This window comes from Pseudophryne corroboree, chromosome 5, assembly GCF_028390025.1.
Source record: "Pseudophryne corroboree isolate aPseCor3 chromosome 5, aPseCor3.hap2, whole genome shotgun sequence".
In the NCBI taxonomy this organism is placed as follows: domain Eukaryota; kingdom Metazoa; phylum Chordata; class Amphibia; order Anura; family Myobatrachidae; genus Pseudophryne; species Pseudophryne corroboree.
Window position 1 is genome coordinate 197,638,634 of NC_086448.1, and position 23,449 is coordinate 197,662,082.

The 23,449-nt window shown below is 50.6% G+C and overlaps 1 protein-coding gene across 3 annotated transcripts in view; it reads right to left on the minus strand.

The window, feature by feature from the left end:
- The window catches only part of SNX10 (sorting nexin 10), a 181,080-nt gene extending 179,698 nt beyond the window's left edge, over positions 1–1,382 (minus strand). For all 3 annotated transcript variants that reach the window (XM_063921996.1, XM_063921997.1, XM_063921998.1), the window contains exon 1: positions 1,218–1,382. The gene's annotated coding sequence lies outside the window, so the exon portion shown is untranslated. The remainder of the gene's footprint in view (positions 1–1,217) is intronic.
- Positions 1,383–23,449: the final 22,067 nt, after the last annotated feature.

Below are 23,449 nucleotides of genomic sequence, written 5' to 3' on the forward strand. Positions count from 1 at the left end.
CCCCTATGTCTTTTGTCCCCCGTATTTTTTAAACCAGGACCGGACGCAGAGCCCGGTGCTGGTTGTCTAAATATAGGGGAACCCTACTCATTTTTTTCCTCTGTATTTTAACAACCAGGACTGGCTCAAAGAGCCCGAGGCTGGTTTTACATAGGAGGGGGGACCCCACGCAAAATTTTTTTTTTTACTTTTAGCTAAATACCAGCCACCCTGTAAAATCGTCCTATATATGACACTCATCCCCTTATTTAAATGAGATAGTCAAAATCTCCCATAGCCAAAATCTCTTGCATAGTTAGACAAAATCTCTGGTAAAGTTAGTCAAAATCTCCTACTGCCAGTTCAAGGGAAAAGTTAGTCAAAATCTCTCATAGTCAAAATCTCTCCGTGTGTATGCACCTTTACAGCTCTCTCCCCTCTGCTATCTCTGCTCTGGTCAGGAAGCTCTATCAGTATCTCTTGAAACCCGGTACTCCTGTGTGTGCCTGCAATGCATACTGTCCTGTTCAGATTCTGGCAGCATGGTTCTGCTACTGCACAAGAGGGAGACCTAGTGATGGCAGTGTGCTCTGGCTGGGGGGCTCCTTGACAGAGGGTGGCACGGGGTACAGTATGCCCTGCTTCCCCCCTTAATCTGGCTATGCCGGTCTTTTCAGCCTGAGGGCAGCAGCATGCAGTATATAACAGCTATCAGCCCATACACTAAAATAAGCTATAACAGGGCACATGTGGCCAGGATTTCGGGGGTCTATGTACTAAGCCTTGGAAAGAGAGAGAAAGTAACAGCATATCTGCCCGTCATGTTGCACGCTGTGTTTGAAAAAGGACAGCTAGGAGCTGGTTGCGACTTTCTCTCTCTCCAATACTCAGTACACAGACCCCATAATCAGAGAGCCACTCTCAGTGGGACCTGGCGGAGAGGGTAACCGGAAGCCATGTGTATGTGCCCAGTAAAGAAACGTGCAGTATATACTGTAGCCAGGGACGTGCGGTGAGCTGAATTTGCTGAGGAGGCACTGGCGAACACAAGAGCCCCACCGCACGTCACTGACTGTAGCTGGGAAGGGGCAGGCGAGGGACATGTTACATGACGCACGTTCCCAGCAGCTACAGCATTTGCATTATAGTTGTTACTAGCTGCAACGTGACTCAGCTCCCCCCGCTCTCTGGCACTACAATCAGCCCATTCATCCCCAATCCCACCACGGGATACTCACACACACAGGGCGGCAGCGCCGTACTACTCTCAACAGCAAGAGCCGGTCACAGGAGTGTTCCGCCCTCACAAATACCGGCGTCACGTGACGAAACATGCACACCGACCATGCCCACATGCCGGCATTACGTCACACTAAGGGGGTTTTCCCGTCCGGAAGGCCGTCGCCGAAGAACGGTAACAGGAGGCTCTGGCTGGGGCGGGGACTGACCCCATGCCTGGCTCCTCCCCCGTCTCCTGAGTGAGGTGCTGTTGAGTGCTCATCGTTGTTGCTGGTGGCTGACATGATTTATGTATAGAATAGTAAAAGTTAAATCGGTCACCCAGTCAGGAAACAGACCGATGCTAATGACTTGTGGTACACACGTCACAAAGGGGAGTATTCATCAGAGGGGCTATGTACATAAGCGTAGCTCCTCCCCCTGGTGACGTTTCTCCTCCCCTAGGTACGTCAGAAGGTCCCATCTCCGACTCCAATATAGAACCAACCTACGGTTGAGGCTAGATCCAAGTGGCCTAAGGGACCTTTTCCATCAGGGGGAGGAGCCACGACACAAGGGGGAGGAGCTATGCCAGCGGGACAGTTGCTCTAGTATCCACGCCACCAACTATTACCTTTAGTAATTAGGTGGCGAGCGAAGCGGAGCGGGCCACCGTGCCCGAAGCGTGGCGAGCGAAGCGAGCCCGCGAGGGTACTTTTCGGGTACCTTGTTCGGCCGTAGCTCCTCCCCTCGTGACGGGTCTCCTCCCCTAGGTACGTCAGAAGGTCCCTTCTCCCACTCCGATATAGAATCAACCTAGTAAATAGACCCCCCCCAGGTCCGTTAAACACGCTGTAACACTAGATTCTGCATGTGCTATGTAGCAGACCTACTTGTTTATTTATAACGGGTGCAGTCCTGGGGGGCCGACGCAGCACACTAATTATTTTTGGGTAGTCTTCAGTATACCACTGGCCGGGATCCCGGTGACCAGTATTCTGGCGCCGGGATCCTGACCGCCGGCATGCCAACACATATTCTCCCTCTTGGGGGTCCATGACCTCCCTGTAGGGAGAATAAATAGCGTTACCATGCCTGCAAGGGGCTCAATAGCATCAGTATGCCGGCGGCCGGTTTGATGATCCCCGGGATCCCGGCCACTCATACTACACCCATTATTTTTAATACTTATCCTCCGGAGTCCAGCGGCGCAGCTTCGCTACTGCAGAAATCACTGGGAAAATGGTGTAGCAAAATTTTTCTGTTTCACGCTTTCGCAGTAGAAAAATAATTAGGAAAATGGCCACCACGCCATATTCCTGGAGATCTGCGCATGCGCTGTAGACTATGGGAAAGCGCAAAGTTCCCCTAGGGACCCTGGTGCCCAGAGCTAAGCACTGCCGGCTAGAGAGGAGGGGGCCCAGACAGAGACTGCACACGGGCCTCCTCCTCTCTAGAAACGCCCCTGAGCAGACCCATTCACCATCATCTTCTAAGGTTGACATTCAGGAACTAACATACTCTTCAGATGGCGTTAGCCGGCCTAGCCCTGCTCCTCCATCTGGACAGAGAGCAGAGTATGAATAGGGTAAGAATGGACATCGGAAGCCCAGCATCAATTGGTTGCTGGACTTCAGACATCAAATCCAGCAACGTGATTGCTACTAGCAATAACATTGCAACTATTCAATGTTTTAACCATCAATGGTTTTACTGCATATATACACAGAAGCATTCAGAGCTTTGCGCATATTAGCTGAGGTGCAGGCACCACCGCTGGTTTTTCACAGCTGCACAGAAGCAGCAAGCCAACAGATGGCCATTGGAAAGCTGCACCCCCTGTGTATGTACTAAGGGCCTAATTTTGAGTTAGATGAAAATCTGATGATGGTGGGTGGACTGCGTATGAACAGAATGGATCCGGCGAGATCGCATGCAGTGCCCCAAGCCACAGCATGATTGACAGGCTGAGGCCATTTGGGGGGGGGGAAGGAAGAAAGGTGAGGTCTGCTTTACACAACAGGGACGTTTGCCATTTTGTAGGCGTGCCAAGGCCAGGTATAGCATTATGCAAGGAGCTGGTGTTCAATTTAGGACTGACATCAAATTCTTTTTAATACATTTGTTAAAACAAAACACAGACCATAAAAACACTGGTAACAATATTAATCTCCCAAGAGGTAAAACGCTGTATAACAATATATTGCTACAACTGTTACTATAGCAGTTCTGAATATAAATATAGGTCATGTCTAAAAATAAGAATTTACTTACCGATAATTCTATTTCTCGGAGTCCGTAGTGGATGCTGGGGTTCCTGAAAGGACCATGGGGAATAGCGGCTCCGCAGGAGACAGGGCACAAAAGTAAAGCTTTTACAGGTCAGGTGGTGTGTACTGGCTCCTCCCCCTATGACCCTCCTCCAGACTCCAGTTAGGTACTGTGCCCGGACGAGCGTACACAATAAGGGAGGATTTTGAATCCCGGGTAAGACTCATACCAGCCACACCAATCACACCGTACAACTTGTGATCTAAACCCAGTTAACAGTATGATAACAGAGGAGCCTCTGAAAGATGGCTTCCTAAACAATAACCCGAATTAGTTAACAATAACTATGTACAAGTATTGCAGATAATCCGCACTTGGGATGGGCGCCCAGCATCCACTACGGACTCCGAGAAATAGAATTATCGGTAAGTAAATTCTTATTTTCTCTATCGTCCTAAGTGGATGCTGGGGTTCCTGAAAGGACCATGGGGATTATACCAAAGCTCCCAAACGGGCGGGAGAGTGCGGATGACTCTGCAGCACCGAATGAGAGAACTCCAGGTCCTCCTTTGCCAGGGTATCAAATTTGTAAAAATTTACAAACGTGTTCTCCCCTGACCACGTAGCTGCTCGGCAGAGTTGTAATGCCGAGACCCCTCGGGCAGCCGCCCAAGATGAGCCCACCTTCCTTGCGGAATGGGCCTTAACAGATTTAGGCTGTGGCAGGCCTGCCACAGAATGTACAAGTTGAATTTTGTTACAAATCCAACGAGCAATCGACTGCTTAGAAGCAGGTGCACCCAACTTGTTGGGTGCATACAGTATAAACAGCGAGTCAGATTTTCTGACTCCAGCCGTCCTTTAAATGTATATTTTTAAGGCTCTGACAACGTCCAACAACTTGGAGTCCTTCAAGTCGTCTGTAGCCGCAGGCACTACAATAGGCTGGTTCAGGTGAAACGCTGATACCACCTTAGGGAGAAAATGCGGACGCGTCCGCAGCTCTGCCCTATGTCGAATGGAAAATTAAATAAGGGCTTTTATAAAACAAAGCCGCCAGTTCAGATACTCTCCCGGCCGAAGCCAGGGCCAGTAACATAGTCACTTTCCATGTGAGATATTTCAAATCCACATTCTTTAGTGGTTCAAACCAATTGGATTTGAGGAAATCTAAAACTACATTTAGATCCCACGGTGCCACCTTAGGCACCACAGGAGGCTGTATATGCAGTACTCCTTTGATAAAAATCTGGACCTCAGGGACTGAGGCCAATTCTTTTTGGAAGAATATTGATAGGGCCGAAATTTGAACCTTAATAGATCCCAATTTGAGACCCATAGACAATCCTGATTGCAGGAAATGTAGGAAAACGACCCAGTTGAAATTCCTCCATCGGAGCACTCCGCTGCTCGCACCACGCAACATATTTTCGCCAAATACGGCGATAATGCTTCGCGGTGACTTCCTTCCTTGCCTTTATCAAGGTAGGAATGACTTCTTCTGGAATGCCTTTTCCTTTTAGGATCTGGCATTCAAACGCCATGCCGTCAAACGCAGCCGCGGTAAGTCTTGAAAAAGACAAGGACCCTGCTGAAGCAGGTCCCTTCTCAGAAGTAGAGGCCACGGATCGTCCGTGACCATCTCTTGAAGTTCCGGGTACCAAGTCCTTCTTGGCCAATCCGGAGCCACTAGTCTTACTCCTCTTTGCCGTATAATCCTCAATACCTTTGGTATGAGAGGCAGAGGAGGAAACACATATACCGACTGGTACACCCAAGGTGTTACCAGCGCGTCCACAGCTATTGCCTGCGGATCTCTTGACCTGGCGCAATACCTGTCCAGTGTTTTGTTGAGGCGAGACGCCATCATGTCCACCATTGGTTTTACCCAACGGTTTAATAGCATGTGGAAAACTTCTGGATGAAGTCCCCACTCTCCCGGGTGAAGGTCGTGTCTGCTGAGGAAGTCTGCTTCCCAGTTGTCCACGCCCGGGATGAATACTGCTGACAGTGCTATCACGTGATTCTCCGCCCAGCGAAGGATCCTGGCAGCTTCTGCCATTGCCCTCCTGCTTCCTGTGCCGCCCTGTCTGTTTACATGGGCGACTGCCGTGATGTTGTCCGACTGGATCAACACCGGTCTTCCTTGAAGCAGAGGTTCCGCCTGGCTTAGAGCATTGTAGATTGCTCTTAGTTCCAGAATGCTTATGTGAAGAGACTTTTTCAGGCTCGACCACACTCCCTGGAAATTTCTTCCCTGTGTGACTGCTCCCCAGCCTCTCAGGCTGGCATCCGTGGTCACCAGGATCCAATCCTGCATGCCGAATCTGCGGCCCTCCAATAGATGAGCCTCCTGCAACCACCACAGAAGGGATACCCTTGTCCTCGGCGACAGGGTTATCCGCAGGTGCATCTGAAGATGCGACCCTGACCATTTGTCCAACAGATCCCTTTGCATGGAATCTGCCGAAAGGGATTGCTTCGTAAGAAGCTACCATTTTTTCCCAGGACTCTTGTGCATTGATGTACAGACACCTTTCCTGGTTTTAGGAGGTTCCTGACCAGGTCAGATAACTCCTTGGCTTTTTCTTCGGGAAGAAAAACCTTTTTCTGAACTGTGTCCAGAATCATCCCCAGGAACAGCAGACGAGTTGTCGGCATTAATTGGGATTTTGGAATATTCAGAATCCATCCGTGCTGCTTTAGCACCTCTTGAGATAGTGCTAAACCCATCTCTAGCTGTTCTCTGGACCTTGCCCTTATTAGGAGATCGTCCAAGTATGGGATAATTAATACGCCTTTTCTTCGAAGAAGAAATATTATCTCGGCCATTACCTTTGTAAAGACCCGAGGTGCCGTGGACAAACCAAACGGCAGCGTCTGAAACTGATAGTGACAGTTTTGTACAACGAACCTGAGGTACCCCTGGTGTGAGGGGTAATTGGAACGTGGAGATACGCATCCTTGATGTCCAAGGATACCATAAAGTCCCCTTCTTCCAGGTTCGCTATCACTGCTCTGAGTGACTCCATCTTGAACTTGAACTTCTTTATGTACAGGTTCAAGGACTTCAGATTTAGAATAGGCCTTACCGAGCCATCCGGCTTCGGTACCACAAAAAGAGTGGAATAATACCCCTTCCCTTGTTGTAGAAGAGGTACCTTGACTATCACCTGCTGAGAATACAGCTTGTGAATGGCTTCCAAAACCGTCTCCCTTTCTGAGGGGGACGTTGGTAAAGCAGACTTCAGGAAACGGCGAGGTGGCTCTGTCTCTAATTTCAACCTGTACCCCTGAGATATTATCTGCAGGATCCAGGGATTTACCTGCGAGTGAGCCCACTGCGCGCTGTAATTCTTGAGACGACCGCCTACCGCCCCCGAGTCCGCTTGCGAAGCCCCAGCGTCATGCTGAGGCTTTTGTAGAAGCCGGGGAGGGCTTCTGTTCCTGGGAAGGAGCTGCCTGTTGCTGTCTCTTCCCTCGTCCTCTGCCTCGTGGCAGATATGAATAGCCCTTTGCTCTCTTATTTTTAAAGGAACGAAAGGGCTGCGGTTGAAAGGTCGGTGCCTTTTTCTGTTGGGGAGTGACTTGAGGTAGAAAGGTGGATTTCCCGGCCGTAGCCGTGGCCACCAAATCCGATAGACCGACCCCAAATAACTCCTCTACGCATCGCCTGTCCACTGTCGTGTCCATAAAGCTCTTCTGGCCGAAATGGACATAGCACTTACCCGTGATGCCAGTGTGCAGATATCTCTCTGTGCATCACGCATATAAAGAAATGCATCCTTTATTTGTTCTAACGACAGTAAAATATTGTCCCTGTCCAGGGTATCAATATTTTCGATCAGGGACTCTGACCAAACTACCCCAGCACTGCACATCCAGGCAGTCGCAATAGCTGGTCGTAGTATAACACCTGCATGTGTGTATATACCTTTTTGGATATTTTCCATCCTCCTATCAGATGGATCTTTAAGTGCGGCCGTCTCAGGAGAGGGTAACGCCACTTGTTTTGATAAGCGTGTTAGCGCTTTGTCCACCCTAGGAGGTGTTTCCCAGCGCTCCCTAACCTCTGGCGGGAAAGGGTATAAAGCCAATAACTTCTTTGAAATTAGCAGTTTTTTATCGGGGCACCCCACGCTTCATCACACACGTCATTTAATTCTTCTGATTCGGTAAAAACTACTGGTAGTTTTTTCACACCCCACATAATACCCTGTTTAGTGGTACCTGTAGTATCAGCTAAATGTAACATCTCCTTTATTGCCAAAATCATATAACGTGTGGCCCTACTGGAAAATACGGTTGATTCGTCACCTTCACCACCGGAATCAGTGCCTGTGTCTGGGTCTGTGTCGACCGACTGAGGCAAGGGGCGTTTTACAGCCCCTGACGGTGTTTGAGGCGCCTGGACAGGCACTAATTGAGTGTCCGGCCGCCTCATGTCGGCAAACGACTGCTTAAGCGAGTTGACGCTATCCCGTAATTCCACAAATAAAGGCATCCATTCTGGTGTCGACCCCCTAGGAGGTGACATCCTCATATTTGGCAATTGCTCCGCCTCCACACCAATAACGTCCTCATACATGTCGACACACACGTACCGACACACAGCAGACACACAGGGAATGCTCTATACGAAGACAGGACCCACTAGCCCTTTGGGGAGACAGAGGGAGAGTCTGCCAGCACACACCAAAAAACGCTATATATGACAGGGATAGCCTTATGATTAAGTGCTCCCTTATAGCTGCTTTTATATTAATATATTGCCATTTATTTTGCCCCCCCTCTCTGTTATACCCTGTTTCTGTAGTGCAGTGCAGGGGAGAGACCTGGGAGCCTTCCTGACCAGCGGAGCTGTGACAGAAAATGGCGCCGTGTGCTGAGGAGATAGGCCCCGCCCCTTTTTCGGCGGGCTCGTCTCCCGCTATTTAGTACATTTAGGCAGGGGTAAATATCTCCATATAGCCTCTGGGGCTATATGTGAGGTATTTTTAGCCTTTTTAAAGGTTTTCATTTGCCTCCCAGGGCGCCCCCCCCCCAGCGCCCTGCACCCTCAGTGACTGCCGTGTGAAGTGTGCTGAGAGGAAAATGGCGCACAGCTGCAGTGCTGTGCGCTACCTTAAGAAGACTGCAGGAGTCTTCAGCCGCCGATTCTGGACCTCTTCTTGCTTCAGCATCTGTGAGGGGGCCGGCGGCGTGGCTCCGGTGACCATCCAGGCTGTACCTGTGATCGTCCCTCTGGAGCTTCATGTCCAGTAGCCAAGAAGCCAATCCATCCTGCACGCAGGTGAGTTCACTTCTTCTCCCCTCTGTCCCTCGTTGCAGTGATCCTGTTGCCAGCAGGAATCACTGTAAAATAAAAAACCTAAGCTAAACTCTCTAAGCAGCTCTTTATGAGAGCCACCTAGAATTGCACCCTTCTCGGCCGGGCACAAAAATCTAACTGGAGTCTGGAGGAGGGTCATAGGGGGAGGAGCCAGTACACACCACCTGACCTGTAAAAGCTTTACTTTTGTGCCCTGTCTCCTGCGGAGCCGCTATTCCCCATGGTCCTTTCAGGAACCCCAGCATCCACTTAGGACGATAGAGAAAAGATAGCAACGAAGTATCAAGAAAATATTCTGAATTCTTATTCAAATCAGAGGAGAGTCATACTGAACGAAGAAGCACCGTGCGGGAACCAGCCGAGCGGAGAAAGACCTAAAGCCCAACAATCTCTACTTCAAGGTAGGCAGTGTCAGGGAAAGTCAGTGAGCTAGCCCCGGACCACCGCCGCAGTGCGGGACATAAAGCCGGCAATTAACGGAACCCACAAATGGACTCCTGCACAAGCACTTAAAAGTGCTGTAAACATTTATTAATGTAATTATTTTTTTCACAGGTGTTTGCATACATTTAATTCAACATAATTAGCACTCTCAATTTTAACAGGTGTTTGCATACATTTAATTCAACATAATTAGCGCTCCTTATTCTTTTTTTTATATAATAGCCAGCAGTAACAACACCTTAAGAGAAAGCCACTGAATGTCTGCAGATTCAAGAGGCTCAAATAGAGACCCTTGCAAAGCCTCCAGAACCACCAAGTCCCAAGGAGCCACAGGCGGGACGTAAGGAGGTTGAATCCGCAACACACCCTGAGTAAATGTATGAACATCAGGTAAAGTTGCAATTTTTCTCTGGAACCAAACCGACAAGGCAGAAATATGAACCTTGATGGAGGCCAGACGAAGGCCCAAGTCCAGGCCCTGTTGTAGAAAGGCCAAAAGTTTGGCCGTACTAATGTTGTAAGCATCATTATTGTTAGATGCACACCAAGCAAAGTAAGAATTCCAAGCCCTATGGTAAATCCGAGCAGAAGCCGGTTTCCGGGCCTTCAACATGGTTTGAATGACCGCCTCAGAAAATCCTTTGGCCCTTAAGAAGGAAGCTTCAAGAGCCACGCCGTCAAAACCAATCAGGCTAAATCCTGATGTACACAGGGGCCATGAACATGGAGATCTGGGCGCTGCGGAAGTAGAAGGGGATGCTCTATCGAGAGACCCTGAAGGTCGGAGAACCAGTGCCGCCTGGGCCACGCCGGAGCTACCAGAAGCAGGTTTCCTCCTTCTTGCTTGAACTTCCGTATTACTCTGGGCAGGAGTGACACCGGAGGGAACACATACGGCAGCCGAAAGTTCCATGGAATTGCCAGAGCGTCCACGAACGCTGCTCGGGTATTCCTTGTCCTTACTCCGAAGACCGGAACCTTGTGATTGTGTCGAGACGCCATCAGGTCCACATCTGGAAGGTCCCACTTGTCCACGAGAAGTTGAAACACCTCTGGATGGAGGCTCCATTCTCCGGCGTGTACGTCCTGACGACTGAGATAGTCCGCTTCCCAGTTTAGGACCCCCGGAATGAACACTGCGGATATGGCCGGCAGATGGCGCTCTGCCCACTGAAGAATCTGTGATACTTCCCTCATTGCCATGCGGCTTCGAGTGCCGCCTTGATGATTGATGTATGCCACCGTGGTGGCGTTGTCCGATTGTACTTGAACAGGTCTGTTCTGTATTAGATGCTGGGCCATTGTCAACGCATTGAACACTGCCCACAGTTCCAGAATATTTATCGGGAGGAGAGATTCCTCCTCGGTCCACCGACCCTGAAGGGAGCGTTTGTTGTTCCAACACCACGCCCCAACCTCTCAGACAGGCATCCGTCGTCACTAGGACCCAGTTGGATATTCAGAAAGGACGGCCCTGCTCAATCGATGGTCCTGAAGCCACCAGCTCAGTGACAGACGGACCTCCGGAGACAAGGAGATCATGCGAGATCTGATCCGGTGAGGCAGGCCGTCCCACTTGGTCAGAATTAAACTTCTGCAGAGGGCGAGAATGGAATTGAGCATACTCCCCCATGTCGAAAGCCGACACCATGAGACCTAGCACTTGTTGTAAGTGTCCAATAACGCTCCCAGGTGTACCATACTCCGAGTAGGAACCAGGGATGAATTCTTCCAGTTGACAAGCCACCCGTGGGCTGTCATGACCTGGACAGTCCGATCTAGATGACACAGGCGATTATCTGGGGAATTTGCCAGGATCAACAAATCGTCTAGGTACGGCAGGATTCTGACCCCTTGACGGTGGAGTGTAGCCGTCACGACCGCCACTACTTTGGTGAAAACTCGGGGAGCCAAAGGGTAACGCCCGAAATTGGTAATGAAGGTTGCCCACCGCAAACCTCAGGTACTGATGAGACACTGCAATAGGAATATGCAGGTAGGCATCCTGTATGTCCAGGGAGACCATATAGTCCCCAGGCTCTAAGGCGAAGAACAAAGAGTTTCCATACGAAACTTGGGGATCCTCACGTGCTTGTTTAAGGACTTGAGATTGAGAATGGGCAGCGAGGACCCGTTCGGTTTCGGGACTAGGAACAGCGGTGAATAGAACCCTTTGCCTCGCTGAGCCAGAGGCACCGTACCACCACTCCTGTGGTCAGGAGGGATTGTACCACCGAATAGAGAGTGTTTGCTATCATCGGATCCAAAGGGACGTCTGTCAGGCAAAATCGATGAGGGGGGCGGTTCTTGAAGGGTACGGCGTAACCTCGAGTGACTACTTCCCTTACCCACGTATCCGAAGTGGTCTTCAACCATTCCTGGGAAAAACCTAGAAGCCGGCCCCCCACCCTGGGATTCCCCAGAGGGAGGCCCGCCCCGTCATGCGGCAGGCTGATCAGTTTTGGAAGCAGGCTGACGGGCAGCCCAGGCCCGCTTCAGTCTGGGCTTGGCAGGTTTGGAAGCACGACTCTGCTTTGGGTACACCTGACCTTTTGCTTTACCTGGAGGACGAAAGGGCCGAGGGAAATTACTTTTAGCCTACTGTGCGGAAGGAACCGTGCTAGGTAGTCAAGCTGTTTTAGAAGTATCCAGATCAGCCACAATCTTATTCAGGTCTTCACCAAAAAGAATGGATGTAGTGGCAGTCTTGGCCGTCAGCACCCCAGCATTAGAAACCGCCTCCTTAAGGTACAGGGAAGCCGAGGCAATATATGAGACATTGTCTAGCATGATCAGAAATGTCGGAAGGCAGCTCCGCCTCCAGCTCCTGAGCCCATGCTTCAACAGCCCAAGTTGCTGCAATGGTTGGCCTATGCACAGCCCCCAGTAGGGTATAAATCGCTTTTAGAACACCCTCCACACGTCTATCCGTCGGTTCCTTCAGAGAGGTGACGGTAGTTACTGGCAGAGCAAAGGGAACTACCATGCGAGTCACATGAGAATCTACAGGAGGAGGAGGTCCCAATTTTTACATATCCCCACAGAGAGGATAGCAAGCCAAAAGTCTCTTATGCGGTGTGAATTTCGTACCTGGATTTCTCTTACGTCCTAGAGGATGCTGGGGACTCCAAAAGGACCATGGGGTATAGATGGGATCCACAGGAGACATGGGCACACTAAAAAGACTTTGACTGGGTGTGAACTGGCTCCTCCCTCTATGCCCCTCCTCCAGACCTCAGTTAGATTCTGTGCCCAGGAGTGACTGGACACACACTAGGGGAGCTCTACTGAGTTTCTCTGGAAAAGACTTATGTTAGGCTTTTTTATTTTCAGGGAGACCTGCTGGCTACTACTGGGACTGAGGGGAGAGAAGTCAGACCTACTTCTTCTTAGTTAAGGGCTCTGCTTCTTAGGCTACTGGACACCATTAGCTCCAGAGGGTACGATCACTTGGTGCGCCTAGCTGCTTGTTCCCGGAGCCGCGCCGTCACCCCCCTCACAGAAGCCAGAAGAAAGAAGCCAGGTATTAGAAGAACAGAAGACATCAGAAGACTTCAGTAACGGTACAGCGCAGCGGTAGCGCTGCGCTCTATGCTCCCACACACATCACCAACGGCACTCACAGGGTGCAGGGCGCTGGGGGGGGGAGAGCGCCCTGGGTAGCAGTTACTGAGGGTCAGTTTAACTGGCAGAAGGCATATTCGGTGCGCGCCGGGAAGGGGCGGGGCTTAGACTCACAGCTCACCAGCGCCATTTTTTCTCTCCACAGCAGCTGCAGAGACGCTGGCCCGGACCTCCAAGCTCCTTACAAGTAACAAGGGAGCAAAACGGGGGGGAGGGGGGGGGAGGGGCACATGCAATTTGGTGCTTTTTATCTTTATATTACAGCGCAAACCACATATATTATTTATTTGTAGTATATGGGCGCTGGGGTGTGAGCTGGCATACTCCCTCTGTGTTTCTCTCTACAGGCTTCCCTGTGGGTCTGTCCCCTTGATTTGGCTGGTGTGAGTGTGGGTGTGTCGGTACTACGTGTCGACATGTCTAAGGCTGAGTGTTCCTCCCCAGAGGAAGTTACTGGGGGCGCAGAAAAGGATTTGGGAATGACTCTGTCGGCACAGCCGACTGCTGATTGGGTGAATATGTTGAGTACACTGAATGCAAATGTGGCTTTATTGTCTAAGAGGCTGGATAAATCTGATTCTCAGACACAAACATGGAGGAAATCCATGGAGGACGCTTTGTCTGAGGTACAGACCCCCTCAGGGTCACAAAAACGTTCATTTACCCAGATGGCAGATACAGATACCGACACAGACTCTGATTCCGATGTCGATTTCAATGAGGCTACTTTACATCCAAGGGTAGTTAGGAGTATTCAGTACACAATTGTGGCTATTAAAGATGTTTTACATATTTCTGAGGAACCTGCTGTTCCAGACACAAGGGTTTGCTTATTTAAAGGGAAAAAGCCTGAGGTGAAATTTCCCCCCTCTCATGAACTGAACGCTCTTTGTGAAAAGGCTTGGGAGTCGCCTGACAAAAGGTGGCAGATTCCCAAGAGAATTTTTATGGCATATCCTTTCCCCTCTGACGACAGGGAGAAATGGGAGTTGTATCCCAATGTGGACAAGGCTCTATCCCGATTGTCCAAGAAGGTGGCACTTCCGTCTCCTGACACGGCTGCTCTCAAGGATCCGGCGGATCGCAAGCTGGAGACGACACTGAAGGCCATTTTCGTGAATACTGGTGCATTACTCAGACCTGCTGTGGCGTCGGTATGGGTGAGTAGTGCTATTGCTAAGTGGGCTGATAATTTGGCTTCTGATATCGATACCCTTGATAAGGATAACATTCTTTTGACTCTTGGTTATATCAAGGACGCTGCAGATTACCTAAAGGATGCGGCGAGGGTTGTTGGCCTCTTGGGATCAAGAGCCAATGCCATGGCGGTCTCGGTCAGGAAGGCGCTGTGGATTCATCAATGGAATGCTGATGCCGACTCCAAGAAAAATATGGAAGCTCTCCCCTTTAAAGGTAGTGTCTTGTTTGGTGACGGCCTTGCTGACCTGGTGTCTACCGCTAATGCGGGTAAGTCATCTTTTCTTCCTTATGTTCCCACACAACAGAAAAAGGCGCCCTTTCGGCCTAATAAATGCAAAAAAGGAAAGGGCTCGTCTTTCCTCGCTTCAAAGGGTAGAGGAAAGGGAAAGAGGTCGCCTGCCGTGTCAGGCACCCAGGACCAAAAGTCCTCCCTCGCCTCTACCAAGTCCACCGCATGACGCTGGGGCTCCCATGCGGGAGTCCGTGCAGGTGGGGGGCCATCTCCGATTCTTCAGTCAGGTCAGGTTTCAATCGGCCCTGGATCCTTGGGTCTTAGACATAGTGTCCCAAGGGTACATACTGGAGTTTCAGGAAATCCCCCCCCCCCCCGCCGCTTCACATAAATCAACCTATTGTGGTACCTGTGGCTACGGATGCTGTGGCAGTCTCAAAATCTCTTGATGTCGTAAGAGCTTTGAAAATTTATGTCGTAAGAGCTTTGAAAATTTATGTCGCCAGAACAGCTCTTATTAGGAAAACAGAGGCCCTGTTTGTCCTGTATGCTTCCAACAAGATTGGAAATCCTGCTTCCAAGCAGACTATTGCACGCTGGATTTGTAATACGATTCAGCGCGCTCATTCTTCGGCTGGGCTGCCGTTGCTGAAGTCTGTAAAGGCCCATTCTACCAGGAAGGTGGGCTCTTCTTGGGCAGCTGCCCGAGGGGTCTCGGCACTTCAACTTTGCCGAGCAGCTACTTGGTCGGGTTCAAACACTTTTGCTAAGTTCTATAAGTTTGATACCCTGGCTGAGGAGGACCACATGTTTGCTCAATCAGTGCTGCAGAGTCGTCCGCACTCTCCCGCCCGGTCTGGAGCTTTGGTATAGACCCCATGGTCCTTTTGGAGTCCCCAGCATCCTCTAGGATGTAAGAGAAAATAGGATTTTAATACCTACCGGTAAATCCTTTTCTCCTGGTCCATAGAGGATGCTGGGCGCCCATCCCAGTGCGGACTGTTTCTTGCAGTTGTATTGTTACTGGTTATTTTCGGTTACACAAGGTTTGTGTATCAGTTATATTCAGCTTGTTGCTGTTGTTAGTTCATACTGTTATTTGGTAATCCTGCTGATCCAGTTGTACGGTGTGTTTGTGGTGTGAGCTGGTATGTCTCTCGCCTTAGTTTAACAAAAATCCTTTTCCTCGAAATGTCCGTCTCCTCTGGGCACAGTTCCTATAACTGAGGTCTGGAGGAGGGGCATAGAGGGAGGAGCCAGTTCACACCCAGTCAAAGTCTTTTTAGTGTTCCCATGTCTCCTGCGGATCCCGTCTATACCCCATGGTCCTTTTGGAGTCCCCAGCATTCTCCCAGTGTTGAGAACGAGGTAAAATAGGATTTTGGTACCTACCGGTAAATAATTGTCTCGTAGTCTGTAGAGGATGCTGGGGTCCACATTAGTACCATGGGGGTATAGACGGATCCACCAGGAGCCATTGGCACTTTAAGAGTTTGAGAGCGTGGGCTGGCTCCTCCCTCTATGTCCCTCCTACCAGACTCAGTCTAGAAACTGTGCCAGAGGAGACGACATACTTCGAGAGAAGGACTTAACACTGATAGTGATGAGATTCATACCAGCTCACACATACAAGGCACGTCAAGACAACAAACTTGAACTACTCAGCAACAGCTGAAACAGTACTTACCAAGTAACAATGCAGTACTCAACTAAAACGAAGTTGTACTGAACCAAATAACAATAGCAGGAAAACGAAGCGCTGGGCTACGGACTACGAGAAAAAGATTTACTGGTAGGTACCAAAATCCTATTTTCTCTTACGTCCTAGAGGATGCTGGGGTCCACATTAGTACCATGGGGATGTACCAAAGCTCCCAGAACGGGAGGGAGAGCGCGGAGGCTCCTGCAGAACTGACTGACTGAACTACAGATTATCAGAGGCCAAAGTATCGAACTTGTAGAACTTTGCAAACGTGTTCGACCCAGACCAAGTTGCAGGTCGGCAAAGTTGTAAAGCCGAGACACCCTGGGCAGCCGCCCAGGAAGACCCCACCTTACGAGTAGAGTGGGCCTTAACAGATTTTGGACACGGCAGTCCTGCCGTAGAATAAGCGTGCTGGATAGTGAACCTACTCCAGCGAAAAATAGTCTGCTTAGAAGCAGGACACCCAATTTTCTTGGGATCATACAGGACAAACAGAGTCCAACTTCCTGTGACGAGAAGTTCTCTTCACATATATCTTCAGAGCCCTTACAACATCCAAGGACTTTGAAGTAATTGAGGATTCAGTAGCCACTGGCACCACAATAGGTTGGTTGATATGAAATGCTGACACAACCTTCGGAAGAAACTGCTGATGAGTCCGGAGCTCAGCTCTATCTTCGTAGAAGATTAAGTAAGGACTTTTACAGGACAAAGCCCCTAAGTCCGACACACGTCTAGCAGAAGCTAAGGCCAACAAAGTGACCGCCTTCCATGTAAGAAACTTGAGCTCCACCTCCTGTAGAGGCCCAAACCAATCCGACTGGAGGAACTGCAACACCACGTTAAGATCCCATGGCGTCGTAGGCGGTACAAAGGGAGGTTGGATATGCAGAACACCCTTCAAAAAGGTCTGAACCTCAGGGAGGGCAGCCAATTGCTTCTGAAAGAAAATAGATAGGGCTGAAATCTGGACCTTCACAGATCCCAACCTCAGACCCATAGCCACTCCTGCTTGCAGGAAGAGGAGGTAACGTCCCATTTTGATGTTACTCCTTTCCTAGCCTGTATGAGGGTAGGAATAACATTCTTCGGAATACCCTTCCGAACAAGAATCAGGCGCTCAACTTCCATGCCGTCAAACGTAGCCGCGGTAAGTCTTGATAGGCAAATGACCCCTGCTGCAGCAGGTCCTCCCAAAGAGGAAGAGGCCTCGGCTCTTCTTGCAGTAGATTCAGAATGTCCGCATACCAAGCCCTTCTTGGCCAATCTGGGGCAATGAGGATCGCTTGAACCCTTGTTCTCCTTATGAGCTTTAGGATTCTTGGGATGAGTGGGAGTGGTGGAAACATGTACACTGACTGGAACACCCACGGAGACACCAGGGCGTCCACAGCCACTGCCTGTGGGTCCCTCAACCTGGAACAATAACGCCAAAGCTTCTTGTTGAGACAAGAGGCCATCATGTCTATTTGGGGCAATCCCCAAAGATCTGTTATTTCCTTGAAAACCTCCGGATGGAGTCCCCACTTTCCTGGATGGAGATCGTGTTGCTGAGGAAGTCTGCTTCCCAGTTGTCTACTAACGGAATGAAGATGGCTGACAGCTGACAGCCATCCAGAGGAGTATTCTTGTCACCTCTGACATTGCCGCTCTGCTCTTCGTTCCGCCCTGTCGGTTTATGTAAGCTACTGTCGTTACGTTGTCCGACTGCACTTGAATAGCCCGATTTCTTTTAAGAGTAGCCGCCTGAAGAAGACCGTTGTAGATGGCTTTTAGTTCCAGGATGTTGATGGGCAGGCCGGCTTCCAGGCTTGACCACCATCCTTGGAAGGTTACTCCTTGAGTGACTGCTCCCCAGCCCCAGAGGCTCGCATCCGTTGTTAGCAGGACCCAGTCCTGAATCCCGAACCTGCGGCCATCTAGAAGGTGAGGCAATTGGAGCCACCAGAGGAGAGAAATCCTTGTCCTTGGCGACAGACGAATTCTCTGATGCATGTGGAGGTGAGATCTCGACCACTTGTCCAGGAGATCCAGTTGGAAGGGCCGAGCACGGAACCTCCCGTACTGGAGAGCCTTGTAGGAGGCCACCATCTTTCCCAATAGGCGAATGCATTGATGAACCGACACCCGGGGAGGCTTCAAGACAACCCGGGCCATGGATTGGATCACCAACGCCTTGTCCCGTGGAAGAAACACCCGCTGTACTTCCGTATCCAGGATCATTCCCAGAAATGACAATCTCTGGGTTGGTTCCAAATGTGACTTTGGAAAATTCAGAATCCACCCGTGATTCTGGAGCAGTCGTGTTGTGAGAACAATGGACCTCAGCAGCTTCTCCTTGGACGATGCCTTTATCAGGAGATCGTCCAGATAAGGAATGATGTTCACACCCTGCTTGCGGAGTAGCATCATTATTTCCGCCATCACCTTGGTAAACACCCTCGGTGCTGTGGAGAGGCCGAATGGCAGGGCCTGGAACCGAAAATGACAGTCCAGCAATGCGAAGCGGAGATAAGCCTGATGCGGCAACCAAATTGGAATGTGAAGGTACGCATCCTTGATATCCAGTGATACCAGGAATTTCCCCTCTTCCAGACCTGATATCACCGCCCTGAGAGACTCCATCTTGAATTAGAACTCCTTTAGAAAAGGGTTCAACGATTTTTGGTTCAGAATGGGCCTGACCGAACCATCCGGTTTCGGTAACATGAAAAGGTCCGAATAGTAACCCTTTGTCAGCATGTGAGGTGGTACCGGCACAATGACTTGTGCCTCCACCAGCTTTTGGACAGCGTCTTGAAGCACTGTGATGTCCTCCAACAGAGGCGGCAAGCCAGACTTGAAAAAACGATGAGGAGGGAGACTTTGAAATTCCAGCCTGTATCCCTGAGATACAATATCTACCACCCAGGGATCCAGGCCGGACGATACCCAGACATGACTGAACTGTCTGAGTCTCGCTCCCACAGGCCCCACCTCCGTCCCTTCCCGTCCACTGTCATGCGGAGGACTTTGGGGTACCTGAAGCAGGCTTTTGTTCTTGGTGTCACAACTGAGGGCCTGAGCTGACGGAAGGCAGCCTCAGTTGTAGGGGCTGAGATGTACCGGAACCTGGGAGGTTGTATCAGACCCCTGGACATGTAAGTAACATGAAGAGAAACCGCCCGAAGGCGTGACCACGACAACTTGAGTAAAAGTCAATGATATTTATTTATGACAAACTCCATGCATCACAGTAGCAGTAAAAAGTAACATAAAAATCAGCAGAGAAATAATAATACAGTTCCTGGGTACTACAGGGTGGCAGGGGCCACAGAGCTCTGGTGGTATGAGACAGTTCTTATTATCTGCAAGTTGGAAAGTCCTTACCAGGCTCAACTGTAGCAATGAGGAAAGCCCAGGGTAGTACCAGCTGGTGTTCCAGGGAAAGCTGGACTGCTGTAGATAAAATGCTGCTGTGGGTACTGGTTAGAACCAGACAGGTGTTGGCACGGAGTGGATACTGGCTGGAACCAGTTAAATAATAAATAAAGCTTGAGAGCGATGCAATGTAGATGAAATGTAGAATTTGAGAGCGGAGAAATAATAATACCGGTGGAGAGTGGTAAACTGCAGAAAGGACACCGGCCCTTTAAGAGAAGCTGTACACTGCTGGAAGCTGAGCTGGAAGCAGGTGATGTTGTAGCTAGAAACAGGTGAGTCCAGAACGGATCGGAGAGTCAGGCTACACCGCAGATGGAATGCTGGTGCGGGTCTCTATAGCAGAAGTCTGGAGACAGGAGCTGGAACCTGGAAGACATTCACAGAAGAGAGACAAACTGGAACTAGGTTTGACAACCAAAGCACTGACGCCTTCCTTGCTCAGGCACAACCTATTTATACCTGCAGCAAGGAAGGCATTGGCTAGGCAATTATGCAAATTAATAATACTGACAACGGATTGGTAGGAAAGATCAGCTGACAGAATCCAAGATGGCTGCGCCCATGCAGACACTTGGAGGGAAGTTTGGATTGTAATCCATGTGGTCTGGAAAACAGTAATGGCGGCGCCGGCCACCGGAGACGTCAGGCTGACAGATGCACATCCGACCACGCGGACACAGCGGAGGCCGCGGCTGACGTAATCGCCACTCTGAATGCAGAAGCTCAGGGACGGCGGCGGAGGCCGCGGGAGACGCCATGCCAGATGTATAAGGCGTTACTGTGACTGCGTCCAGAGAGACAGGAGAGGATGCGGGAATGTGCACATCAGGATAACAGATGGGATCCGGTCCTGGAGCGCTGAGCCAGCCTTAGGAGGCATCTGATAGGTAAGAAATGGCGTCCAGATACCCGGATCGTGACACTTGGGAACCTGCGGTGGCAGGCTTCTTGGATTTAACCTTACCTCCCCTGAAGAAGGTACTGGATAATTTGGCCTTTCTGGACTTGTTGGGCCGAAAGGACTGCTGCGTAGCTGAAGAGAAGGATCTCTTCGGAGCAGGTGCTGCTGAGGGGAGATACGGAGACTTACCTGCTGTAGCGGTAGATATCCACGCGTCTAGGGCTTCCCCAAAGAGAGCCTGGCCTGTATAGGGCAGCGACTCCGCGGTTTTTCTGGATTCTGCGTCGGCCGACCACTGGCGGAGCCGCCACAGTCCCCGACGAGCTGAAACAGACATGGAAGAAATTCCCACAGCCATGGAACCCAAGTCTTTCATGGATTCTACCATAAAACCTGCAGAATCATGAATGTTGCTCCAATACAGTGCAACGTTATCCCTATCCATCGTATCCAAATCCTCCATTGAGGAAGCCGACCACTTCACTATTGCCTTTGCAATCCATGCACTAGCAATAGTGGGACGAAATATGTCCCCTGAAGCAGTGTACACTGATTTCAGAGTATTATCAATTTTCCTATCTGCCGGCTCCTTTAAGGCGGTAGATCCCGGTACCGGTAAAACCACCTTCTTTGAGAGTCTGGATACAGATGCGTCAACAATCGGTGGGTTTTCCCACTTTTTCCTATCCTCCTCAGGGAAAGGAAAAGCCACCAGAATCCTCTTAAGGATCTGAAATTTCTTTTCAGGATTCACCCAGGCCTTTTCAAATATAGCATTCAGCTCCTTTGACGCAGGGAAGGTTAGCGAGGCTTTCTTGTTTTCAGTGAAGAAAGCCTCCTCAACCTGCTCAGGTGTGGTATCATTAACATTTAACACATCCCTGATAGCCTCTATCAACAACTGCACCCCCCTTGCAAGAGATGCGGACCCCCGCAATACATCCCCATCTGTAGTGTCAGAATCGGTATCCGTGTCGTCTTGTGTTACCTGCACAAGCGCACGTTTTTGGGTGTATATAGAGGGGTGACCTGAGGTACCTAACAAAGGCCACACAGCCATAGAGGACTGCAATACCTGGGTTGCAGATTCATTGCTGGCACCCTGTCAGAAATCTGAGAAATCCAAGTCTTGATAGAGGAAAACCACTCTGGTTCCCTTGCTGGAATCTGTGCTAAACCAGTGCTAACTTGATTACATGGAATGGGATCATCCTGGGAGGATAAATCCTCTGCAGCATATGACACTGTATCCCTGGACATTGCTGCAGGTGACCACCAAACACACCACACACACACACAGGTTGGGGTAAGACAGAGTTTCCACCCCATGAATGGTAAGAGAGAGACAGAGATTGGAGCCAACCCACACCAGCGCTTTCTGTACAAGGAGAAACCCCTTATCTGCGCTGACTTGTGCTCCTTAATAGGACACACAGTCAATATATCAGCATCCCCTCCCTTCTACAACCCCCTGGTAACGTAATGCAGTAATCTGGAGCTGCTGTGGAGGGACCAGAATCTTCCTTCAGCTACAGCATGCAGGAAAATGGCGCTGGGACGCTGCATGGTCTGCTCTGAGAAGCTCCGCCCCCTTCATGGCGCTGTCTTCCTGCTCTTCAGAAGTTTAAACTGGCCTGAGGATTGTGCTGGCTGGAATCCCTTGACCCCGGACAGGCTTGCCGACCAGTGTGAGGGGTAGGCGCTGTCCTAGGGCGCCCCTCACAGCGCCGCACCATGTGCCTCTGGTACCGTCCAGGAGCGCGGTTAATACCGTGCTCCATCCCCTCTTGCCGCCATCTTCACACCGGTCCCCCGCTTGCTAGGGTGGTCGGTGACTAACTCACCACATGCTTCAGCTCTGTAAGGGATCGGCGGCATGCTGCTGGGGTGAGCGGTTCCCCTGCGGTGGAGACCGATCAGCCCCTCTAGAGCTCAGTGTCCAGTCAGCGGGGTCAGTGGCTCAGACCCCGCAGGGCGGACACTGCTCCCCCACTTAGTCCCACGCTGCAGGGATGCTGTTGCCAGCAGCCTCCCTGTAAAATAAAAACCTCTAAACCTTAACTTCTTTAGGAAAGCTCAGGAGGGGTTCACTACGGCTGGCCGGCGGTCGGGCTCCCGGCGACCAGCATCCCGGCGCCGGGAGCCCGACCGCCGGCTTACCGACAGCTTGGCGAGCGCAAATGAGCCCCTTGCGGGCTCGCTGCGCTCGCCACGCTACGGGCACGGTGGCGCGCTACGCGCGCCACACTATTTTATTCTCCCTCTATGGGGGTCGTGGACCCCCACGAGGGAAAATAATTGTCGGTATTCCGGCTGTCGGGCTCCCGGCGCCGGTATACTGAGCGCCGGGAGCCCGACCGCCGGCAAACAGAAGACCACCCCTCAGGAGAGCTCCCCTAGCTGTGACCGGCTCCTCCGGGCACATTTTCTAAACTGAGTCTGGTAGGAGGGGTATAGAGGGAGGAGCCAGCCCACGCTCTCAAACTCTTAAAGTGCCAATGGCTCCTGGTGGACCCGTCTATACCCCCATGGTACTAATGTGGACCCCAGCATCCTCTAGGACGTAAGAGAAAACTTGTTTAACCACTTTCTTATGTTTAAATCTGTCCGGATTTTTAGAGACAGCCGCAGGCTCAGGTTCATCAGAGACCTGAATAATGGCCCTCATTCCGAGTTGTTCGCTCGCTAGATGCGTTTCTCCAGACACTCCCGCGTTTTATCCTGGCACGCCTGCGTTTTTCCGCACACTCCCAGAAAACGGTCAGTTTCCGCCCAGAAACACCCACTTCCTGTCAATCACACTCCGATCACTTCAACGATGAAATTTCTTCGTTCGGATGTGAGTAAATCTACTAAGTTTTGTGCTAAAATACTTAGCGCATGCGCGCTGCGTACCATGCGCATTTTTGCCTTAATCGCTCCGTTGCGAAAATCGGCAACGAGCGAACAACTCGGAATGACCCCCAATGAGCCTGATAGCCTCAATCAAATCAGGGACATCCACCAGTGACTTGCCTTCCCCATCAGAAGCATCAGAGTCAGTGTCTGTGAGGTCAGTATATGCACCAGCCTCCTCAGAGGATGTGTCCGGGACAGCGGTGGATTGTGAGGATGTAGCGG